Here is an 8,537-nt window from a genome sequence, read left to right as displayed (position 1 = left end):
GAATGATATCACAGGGTGAACACCCACTGTGATATTAGGAGTAATACCTCCCTAGGATATAGAATATACTGTCACAGAGTATACACACATGGGGTACACCCACTGTGATATTAGAGGCAATATCTCCCTAAAGTATGATGAAAAATACCACAGGGTGTGCACACTGTGTGATATGAGGAGTAATATTTACCCTGGATATTAAGACTAATATCAAGGGTGTACACACCCGAGGTACACACACTGTGATATCAGGAGTTGTATCTCCCTAGGATATTATGAATACTATCACAGGGTATACACTATGTGTGTACATCCACTGTGATATTTGAAGTAATATCTCTCTAGGAGATTACAAATAATATCAAAGTGTGTACACCCCTGTGACATATTAGGAGTAACATCCTCCTAGGGTATTACAGATCACGTCACAAGGTGTACACCTTCTGTGACATTTTGTACACTCTTTGTGACATTCAAACAAACATCCTCCTAGGCTATTATGAATAATATCACAGGCGGTGTACACACATGATGTACACCGCCTGTGTCATCAGGAGTAACATTCCCCTTGGATATTACCAATAATATCACAGCAGGTGTACACACATGGTGTACACCCCGTGTGATATTAGGGAGAGCATGCCCCTAGGATATTAGGAATAGTATCACAGGTGTTGAATACGTATGACATACACCCCCGGTGACATTAAAAATAACATCCCCCTTGGATATTACAACTAATATGACAGGGAGTACATCCCGTGTGACATTAGGAGTAACACCCCAGAGGATATAACCGATCATATCAGAGGGTGTACATGCATTGTGACCTTACAAGTAACGTCTCTTTAGGGTATTACAAATAATATCACAGGGTGTACAGGCATTGTGACATTAGTAGTGACATCCCGCCAGGATATGACGAGTCATATCACAGGGTGTATACCCCCGTGACGATAGTGGCAACATTCCCCTAGAATACTACGAATAATATCCCAGGGTGTACAGCCCCAGTGATTTGTGAGTAACATGTCTATAGAATATTACAACTCCTATCACTGTGTGACTCTGTGTACACCCCGTGTGACATTAGAAGTAACATCCCCCGAGGATATAACGAATAATGTCAGAGAATGTACCTGCATTGGGACTTCAGTAGTAACATCTCTTCAGGACAATATGAATAATATCAAAGGGTGTACACGCATTGTGAAATGAGTAGTGAACTCCCGCTAGGATATTAAGAATTTCATGACAGGGTCTACACGCCCTGTGACATTAGCAGCAATGTTTTCCTGGAATATTATGAAGAATATTGAAGGGTGTACAGGACCTGTGAATTATGAGTAACATTTCTATAGAATATTGCACGTAACATCACTGTGTGTCCACCCCGTGTGACATCAGGGGTAACATCCCACAAAATTATAACGAATACTTTCACAAGGTGTACACCCTCTGTGACATTAAAAGTCACATTTCCCTAGAATAGGACGATAATATCACAGAGTGTACACCCTCTGTGATAAGAGGAGTGACATCTTACAAGGATCATACGAGTAATTTGACAAGGTGTACAAACCGTGTGACATAAGAGGTGACATCCCTCTAAGATATTATGAATAATATCAAAGGGAAACTGCCCCGTGTGACAATAAAAGTAACCTCCCCTTAGGAGAAGAAGAATAAGACCACAAGGTGTACACACATGGTGACATTCTTCTTAATGTCCCGCTAGGATACTGTGAATAACATCTCAGTGTGTAGAGTCCTGTGACAACATGATTAACATTCCCCTACAATATTACGAATAATATCGCAGGGTGTATACCCCGGTGACTTCAGTAGCGGCATGTTGCTAGAAAATGGAAAATAATGTCCCAGGGTGTGAACCAAGGGTGGTAGTAGACGAAAGCTCCTGGGAAAAATCGAGGAGTAATATCACCCCCCCTCCCCCTCTGGATATTACAATCCACATCCCAGGGGGGCGGGCGCCCCCCTCGATGCGGGGAGTAATAGCACCCCCCTCTCCCCCCCTGGATATTACGACCCACATCGTAGGAGGGTGGGCGCCCCCCGCGATGCGGGGAATAACAGCACTCCCCTCTCCCTCCCTGGATATTACGATCCACATCGCAGGGGGGTGGGCGCCCCCCGCGATGCGGGGAATAACAGCACCCCCCTCTTTCCCCCTGGATATTATGATCCACATCGCGGGGGGGCAGGCGCTCCCCGCGATGCGGGGAGCAATCGCACCCCCCTCTCCCCCCCTTGGCTATTACGATCCACATCGCGGGGGGGGGTCGCCCCCCGATGCGGGTCGTAATAGCACCCCCCTCTCCCCCCCCTGGATATTACGATCCACATCGTAGGGTGGCGGGCGCCCCCCGCGATGCGGGGAGTAATAGCACCCCTCCTCCCCGCCTGGATATGACGATCCACCGTGGTCACACAGCGTGTTGACAGTATTGTCAATAATATCTTCTCCGCCTCTGGAAATTACCAACTATATCACACACGGGTGTACATCCTCTGCACTCTTTGCAGTAATAGCATCCTCTTGCCCCTGGATATTAAGAACAATATCTCGGGAGTGTTTCTACCCCCAGCAGCATTGGGTGTAGTATCGTCCTCTCCCACATTGACATTGGGAACAATATCACTGGGGGCATGTGCACCCCATGCGATATTGAAAGTAACATCATCCTCTTCTCTCCTGGATCATGGGAACAATATCCCTGGGGTGGTGTACGCTTTCTGTGCTATTGGGTGTAGGGTCATCCTCTCCCCCTTGGAATATTAAGGACCATATCACAGGGGGGATGTACACACCCCGCGCTATTAAGAAGAATATTATCTGCCCCCGCCCTGCACATCACAAAAAATATCACAGAGTGGGTGTACACCTCCTGCGATGGGGGCGTGGTATCATCTTCTCTTCTTCTGGATAATAGCAGCAATAGTACACGGGTTTGTACACTTTCTGTGATGTTGGGAGTAATATCAACCTCTCCACCTTTGAATATTAAGAACAATAGCACAGACTGGATGTACACCCCCTGCAATATTGGGAGTCATATCAGCCTCTCCTCTGCATGGATATTAGGAAGAATATCCCAGGATGGGTGTACACCTCCTGCTGTCTGGGGAGTCATATCGTCCTCTCCCTTCCTGGCTACTAGGAACAATATCAGAGGGTGGGTGTACACAGCCTGCGATATTGGGAGTAATATCACCCTCTCCCCTTCCGCATATTAGGAAAAATGTCACAGAAGGGGTGTACACTTCCTGCGATACTGGGAGTAATAGCATTCTCTTTTTCCTTGAATATTAGGGGGAATATCACCGGGTGGATGCACACCCAGTGCTATCTTGGGAGTAACGTCATACGCCACCCCCTGGAGATGATATTCGGATCAATATCACCGGGTGGGTGTACAGCTACTGCGATATTGAACGTAATATCATGCTCTCTCCCTCCCTGGACATTAGGAACAATATCACAGGTGGGTGTACACCCACTGGGGTATTAGGCATAATATTCATATTAATTCTTCCTCATTTATTAACAGGAATATCTATTACCAATATTAATATTAATATTAAGAAATAATTGCTCATAAAAAGTGTTCAGATTAACATTAACATTAATTATTAGGAGCTAATATGACTGTTTTCTAATGAATAAGATCAATATCACTTATTAATACCAGGCATCATTGATCGTTAATATTAATCATTTATTGTTATCGTGAGTATAACTCTTTAATATGAATTTTCATGATTATCTGTATTGATTTTAAGAATTATATGAACAGTTGTCAATATTGATAATTATTAGTATCAATTAACGGTTGATATTATTAATTGCGGTAAGTAACGTTGCGCCATTCCACCCCTCCCTCGGCTGCTGGTTTACGACCCAAAACGGGGATCCAAATGCCCCTGAGAGAGCAGCGGTATACTGGGATAGAGGAGGATGGTCACGTGGTGGAGAGGCTGTTTTTGGGTACCAGCCCTTCACCTCTGCCGACCTTCTCAACTGGGAAAACAATACCCCGTCCCAGACGGAAAAGCCACAAGCCCTAATTGATTTGCTCCAAACTGTTCTCCAGACCCACAACCCCACCTGGGCTGATTGCCACCGGTTGCTCATGTTCCTCTTTAACAGAGATGAAAGGCAAAGAGTCCTCCAAGCAGCAACTAAGTGGCTAGAGGAACATGCACCAGCTGATTATCAAAACCCCCAAGAGTATGGAAGGACCCAGGTACCAGGAACTGATCGCCAGTTGGACCCACATGAAAGAGAGGATATGCAAAGGCTAAACCGAGACAGGGAAGCTCTCTTGGAAGGATTAAAGAGGGGAGCTCAGAAGGCCACAAACGTTAACAAGGTCTCTGAGGTCATTCAGGAAAAAGAAGAAAGTCCAGCACAATTCTACGAGAGACTGTGTGAGGCCTATCCTATGTATACTCCCCTCGATCCCGATAACCCTGAAAATCAGCGCATGATTCACATGGCTTTAGTCTGTGAAAGCATGGAAGACCTTAGAAGAAAACTGCAGAAGCAGGCTGGGCTTGCAGGGGTGAATACATCACAATGGTGAGAAATAGCTAAGCAGGTGATTGTAAACAGGGATGCAGTAAGCCACGAGGAAAAGCGCAAAGAGAATGAACGTCTGGCCTGGGGAAAAGCCGACCTGTTTCTTAGCTGCAGCAATCAGAGGGGTCCCCCTAAAGAAGTAAGGGAAGGGGCCCCTGGGAAAGAAACTCAGCTTGGCTGTCAGAGTTTGCAGCGTAACCAGTGTGCTTATTGGAAAGAAATAGGACATTGGAAGAACAAATGCCCAGAGCTCAAAAGAAAACAAGGTGACTCAGAACAGGAGGCCCCGGACAAGGAGGAAGGGGCCCGGCTCAACCTGGCAGAAGGGTTATTGGCTGAAGGAGACTGGGCTCAAGCGTCCCCAAAGAGCCTCTGGTCAGAATGACTGTCGGGGGTAGAGACATTGATTTTCCTGTAGATACCGGTGCTGAACATTCGCTAGTAACCGCCCCAGTCGCCCCCTTATCCAAAAAGGCTCTTGACATCACCAGAGCCACGGGGATTTCAGCAAAGCAAGTTTTCTGCTTGCCTTGGGCTCGTACTGTAGGAGGACATCAAGTCATTCATCAGTTTTTGTACATGCCAGCCTGTCCCTTGACCTTGCTGGGAAGGGACTTGCTCAGCAAGCTGAGAGCCACTCTCTCTTTGACAGAACACGGCTCTTTGCTGCTAAAGTTACCCACCACGGGAGTCATTATGACCCTTATGGTCCCCCCGAGAGGAGGAATGGAGACTTTTCTGAACTGAGCCGGGCCAAGAGAGAAGACCAGCTCTGGCTAAGGGGTGGCCAAGAGTACAGGCAGAAGACAACCCTCCAGGGTTGGCCAGTTAAGACTGGGGCCCAGCCGCTTAGGCAAAAATAGGACCCGGTCCCCAGAGAAGCTCTTCAAGGTATCCAGGTCCGTCTCAAGCACCTAAGAACTTTTGGAATGATAGTTCCTGGTCAGTCTCCATGGAACACTCCCCTCCTGCCTGTTCCCAAGCCACAGACCAAGGTCTACAGGCCGGGACAGGATTTGCGCTTGCTTAGTCAAGCTACACTGACTTTCCATCCAACAGTACCTAACCCATCCACATTGTTGGGGTTGCTGCCAGCTGAGGACAGCTGCTTCACCTGCTTGTACCTGAAAGACGCTTTCTTTCCTATCAGATTAGCCCCTGAGAGGCAGAAGCTGTTTGCTTTTCTGTGGGAAGGTCCGCAGTCAGGTGTCACTACTCAGTACACTTGGACCGGGCTTCCCCAAGGGTTCAAGAACTCCCCCACCATCTTTGGTGAGGCGTTGGCTCGAGACCTCCAGAAGTTTCCAACCAGAGACCTAGGCTGCGTGTTGCTCCGGTAGGTTGATGACCTTCTGCTGGGACACCCCACGTCAGTCGGGTGCGCCAAGGGAACGGATTGCCCTACGCCCACACCTGGAGGACTGTGGGTGTAATGTGTCCAAGAAAAAAGCTCAGATCTGCTGACAGCAGGTACGTTACTTCATATTCTGAATAGTATTACAAGGTGTACAGCCCCTGCGATATTAGGGGTAACATTTCCATAAAATATCACAAATGATATCACTGTTTGTACACCACGGGTGACATTTGGAGTAGCGGCCCCCAAAACTATTGTGAATAACTTCACAGGGTGTACACCCTCTGTGACATTAGGAGTAACATCTTTCTAAAATATTATGAACAATATCGCAAATGTACACCCCCTATGACATCAGAAGTAACATCGTCCAAGGATATAAAAAATAATATGAGTTTGTGTACCTGCATTGTGACATCAGTAGCAACATCCCTTTAGGGTATTACGAATATTATCAGAGTGTGAACAGCTTCCATGACATTAGGAGTAACATCACCCTACAATATTGGGACTAAGACCTCACGGAGTACACCGCCTGTGGCATTAGTGGTAACATTTCTTTAGGATATTAGGAATCATATGCCAGAGTGTACAGCTCCTGTGATATTAGGAGTAACATATCCAAAAAAGTTTACAAATAATATCACAGTTTGTACACTACGTGTGACATTAGGAGTAACATCCCTGGAAACGATTATGAATAACCTCACAGATTGTACACTCTCCGTGATATGAGAAGTTAACATCTTTCTAGAATGTGAAGAATAACATCGCAGGATGTACACCGCTGTGGCATAAGGAGTAACATCACTCTAGGATATTACGAATAATATAACAAATTGTACACAATTTGTATGGTAGGAGTAACATCCCCCTGGGATACTACGAATTATAGCACAGAAATCACACCCCCTGTGACAATAGGAGTGACATCCCCTTAGGATATTACGAATAATATCACAAGGTGTACAGGCAAGGTGACACTAGTAACAATATCCAGCTAGTAGATTGTGAATAATATCACGGCGTGCACACATTTGCGACATTAGGAGTAACATCCCCCTAGAATATTATGAATAACATAACGGTGTACACAGCCTGCGACTTTAGGGTAAGTATCCCCCTGGATTACTACAAATAATTTCACAGGATGTTAAACCCCTGTGACAATAGGATTAATATACTTCTACGATATAATGAATAGTATCACAGTGTGTACACCCACTGCGATATTAAAAGTTATACCTCCCTCACATATTGTGAATAATGTCACAGGGTGTACAACATGAGTGCACACCCACTGTGATTTTTAAAGTAACATCTCCTCAGGATATTACGAATAATATCAAGGAGTGTACACACCCTATGACATTAAGATAACATCTCTTTAGGATATTTGAAATAATATCCCAGGGTTTACACCCCATGTGACATTACAAGTAACATCTTCCTAGGATATTACAAATAAGATCCCAGGGTTGACAGCCCCTGTGATTTTAAAAGTAAAATCCCGCTAGAATATTAGTAATAATAACACAGGGTGTACACCCCTGTGACGTTGGCAGTAACATCCTCCCAGGATATTACGAATAATATCAGAAGGTGTACACACATGGTGACATTAGTAGTAGTATCCCGCTAGTATATTGTGAATACTATCCCAAGGTATACACACCTGTGACTTTAGGAGTAACATCCCCCTGGAGTATTCCGAATAATATCACAGGTCGTACACCTCCTGTGACTTTAGGAGTATCATCCCGCTAAAGTATTATGAATAATGTCACAGGGGGTTAGCCTGTGTAATATCACAGGGTGTACACCCCCTGTGACATTAGTAGTAACTTCTTTCTAGAACATCACGAGTAACATCATAGTGTGTACACCCTTTGTGACATTTAAAGTAAAATCCCCCTGAGATATTCCGAATAATATCACAGAGAGTACACCCCATGTGACATAGGAGGAATGACCCATGAGGATATAACGAATAATATCAGAGGGTGTACACGTATTGTGGCATTAGTAGTAACATCCCGCCAGGATGTTACGAATAATATCACAAGGTGTACACGCCGGGTGACATTAATTTATGTCACAATCCCCTAGAATACGACCCATAACATTACAGGGTGTAGAACACCTGTGATTTATGAGTAACATTTATATGGAATATTACAAGTAATATCATTCGGTGTGCACCCCGTGTGACATAAGGTGTAACATCCCACGAAACTGTGATGAATAATTTCAAAAGGTGTGCACACTCTGTGACATTAAAAGTCACATCTTGCTAGGATATTACGAATAATATCACAGGGTATACAGCCCCTGTGACGTGAGGAGTCATGTCTTTTTAGGATATCATGGCTACTATAACAAGATGTACACATCCTGTGACATTAGGTGTAACATCCGTCTAGGAGACTACGAATACTATCGCAGGGAACACAACCCCTGTGACAATACGAGTAACATCCCCGTAGGATATTAGGAGTAATATCACAAGGTGTACATGCATTGTGACTTCAGTGCTAATATCCCTCTCATATACTGTGAATAATATCACAGGGTGTG

Source organism: Gorilla gorilla, chromosome 8 (genome assembly GCF_029281585.2).
Source record: "Gorilla gorilla gorilla isolate KB3781 chromosome 8, NHGRI_mGorGor1-v2.1_pri, whole genome shotgun sequence".
Classification (NCBI taxonomy): domain Eukaryota; kingdom Metazoa; phylum Chordata; class Mammalia; order Primates; family Hominidae; genus Gorilla; species Gorilla gorilla.
Note: the sequence above shows the minus strand (reverse complement) of the source record.